The following is a 3,063-nucleotide window of genomic DNA, read 5'->3' on the forward strand; positions in this document are numbered from 1 at the left end:
GTGTTAAAAGTCAGGGAGCAGGACTGGTTCTAGTGTTAAAAGTCAGGGAGCAGGACTGATTCTAGTGTTAAAAGTCAGGGAGCAGGATTGATTCTAGTGTTAAAAGTCAGGGAGCAGAACTGATTCTAGTGTTAAAAGTCAGGGAGCAGGTCTGATTCTAGTGTTAAAAGTCAGGGAGCAGGTCTGATTCTAGTGTTAAAAGTCAGGGAGCAGGTCTGATTCTAGTGTTAAAAGTCAGGGAGCAGGTCTGATTCTAGTGTTAAAAGTCAGGGAGCAGGATTGATTCTAGTGTTAAAAGTCAGAGAGCAGGTCTGATTCTAGTGTTAAAAGTCAGGGAGCAGGTCTGATTCTAGTGTTAAAAGTCAGGGAGCAGGTCTGATTCTAGTGTTAAAAGTCAGGGAGCAGGTCTGATTCTAGTGTTAAAAGTCAGGGAGCAGGACTGATTCTAGTGTTAAAAGTCAGGGAGCAGGACTGGTTCTAGTGTTAAAAGTCAGGGAGCAGGACTGATTCTAGTGTTAAAAGTCAGGGAGCAGGATTGATTCTAGTGTTAAAAGTCAGGGAGCAGAACTGATTCTAGTGTTAAAAGTCAGGGAGCAGGTCTGATTCTAGTGTTAAAAGTCAGGGAGCAGGTCTGATTCTAGTGTTAAAAGTCAGGGAGCAGGTCTGATTCTAGTGTTAAAAGTCAGGGAGCAGGACTGATTCTAGTGTTAAAAGTCAGGGAGCAGAACTGATTCTAGTGTTAAAAGTCAGGGAGCAGGTCTGATTCTAGTGTTAAAAGTCAGGGAGCAGGACTGATTCTAGTGTTAAAAGGCAGGGAGCAGGTCTGATTCTAGTGTTAAAAGTCAGGGAGCAGGTCTGATTCTAGTGTTAAAAGGCAAGTCCTGCACTTTTCAACCTCATATTCATCCTCTCCATCACCAAAACAGTATCTATATTTCTGAAAACAGCACCTTTCACATTTTTATGATCTGTAGTTAAAAAAAAAATGAGAAGAAAACTCTTTAAAAACGGTGATTTTCAAAACCTGCAATGAGTTTCTAGCCCAGTAGAGGACATTTTATTGCTCCCCACACCACTGACAATCTAATTGTGTTTGAAAAATCACTGCTTTTAAAATGATTCAACTTTTGATGATGTCATCAGGTAGAACTTTTTAACTTCATATTTTTTCTACAAAACTTAGAAATGCACCATTTTCACATCTGATTTTATTTTATTTTTACGGCTGCATTATACCTTTTAAAAGTATTTTGTTTAAATATAATTTGCCTCCACAACAACTTGAATACCTGCATACTTTCACATACAAACCAGAGGAGGCTGGTGGAGGAGCAATATGAGGACAGGCTCAGTGTAAAGACTGGAATGGAATAAATGGAATTCATTTATTTATTCCATTTCAGCCATAAAAATGAACCCGTCCTCCTATAACACTTCCCACCATTCTTTCCTCTGAAATGTCTCTGTTCTGTTAAAAGAGAAGTTGAGAATACCACATGTTGTTTCTGTTGTATCTAAATGTATCTACATTAAACCACATGTTTTGTTCTTAAGACTGATGGGGAAGAGTGGGGTGTAAAGGATTTTGCAACACTACTGTAGTTAGCGCAACCTTGTGACTAAGTTAACATCCTGTTTTCAATACTTGGGGGGATTTCAATGTTATCTTTCAGCCTTCCCGAAACCAAAGACAAACTCTGTACAGGATCTGAACTGTATAACCTTTTGCATGAGAACTTTCCTGCAATGTAGGGAATTTAAAACTTGTTGTGTATTTGAGATGAATATAAAAAGGATTTTGAAGTTTGTAATATAGACTACTTCCTCTGCAAGAGCGTCAGAAAATATGTGATTTCCTCACGTGAAATTGTAAATAAGTTTGTAGCCCACGCAGTTACAAAATGGCTGTAGAAACTGTGGCACATATTTCTCAGTACAATTAGAAGTCGGATAAATGTGTTGATTTGAAGGAAAGACAGACAGACTCTGGTAAGTCTAGGCTAATTATTATGAAGTTAAGTCGTCAAACATTCAATAGAGAGAGCAGGCTTGAGATATGATCCTTTATATTGATGATGACCTGATGGTCTCTGTAGGAAATGTTTAGATAATATCCTTTATATTGATGATGACCTGATGGTCTCTGTAGGTAATGTTTAGATAATATCCTTTATATTGATGATGACCTGATGGTCTCTGTAGGAAATGTTTAGATAATATCCTTTATATTGATGATGACCTGATGGTCTCTGTAGGAAATGTTTAGATAATATCCTTTATATTGATGATGACCTGATGGTCTCTGTAGGAAATGTTTAGATAATATCCTTTATATTGATGATGACCTGATGGTCTCTGTAGGAAATGTTTAGATAATATCCTTTATATTGATGATGACCTGATGGTCTCTGTAGGAAATGTTTAGATAATATCCTTTATATTGATGATGACCTGATGGTCTCTGTAGGAAATGTTTAGATAATATCCTTTATATTGATGATGACCTGATGGTCTCTGTAGGAAATGTTTAGATAATATCCTTTATATTGATGATGACCTGATGGTCTCTGTAGGAAATGTTTAGATAATATCCTTTATATTGATGATGACCTGATGGTCTCTGTAGGAAATGTTTAGATAATATCCTTTATATTGATGATGACCTGATGGTCTCTGTAGGAAATGTTTAGATAATATCCTTTATATTGATGATGACCTGATGGTCTCTGTAGGAAATGTTTAGATAATATCCTTTATATTGATGACGACCTGATGGTCTCTGTAGGAAATGTTTTTAAATATCCTTTATATTGATGATGACCTGATGGTCTCTGTAGGAAATGTTTTTAAATATCCTTTATATTGATGATGACCTGATGGTCTCTGTAGGAAATGTTTAGATAATATCCTTTATATTGATGATGACCTGATGGTCTCTGTAGGAAATGTTTAGATAATATCCTTTATATTGATGATGACCTGATGGTCTCTGTAGGAAATGTTTAGATAATATCCTTTATATTGATGATGACCTGATGGTCTCTGTAGGAAATGTTTAGATAA

The sequence above is a fragment of the Salmo salar genome, unplaced genomic scaffold (genome assembly GCF_905237065.1).
Source record: "Salmo salar unplaced genomic scaffold, Ssal_v3.1, whole genome shotgun sequence".
NCBI lineage: Eukaryota > Metazoa > Chordata > Actinopteri > Salmoniformes > Salmonidae > Salmo > Salmo salar.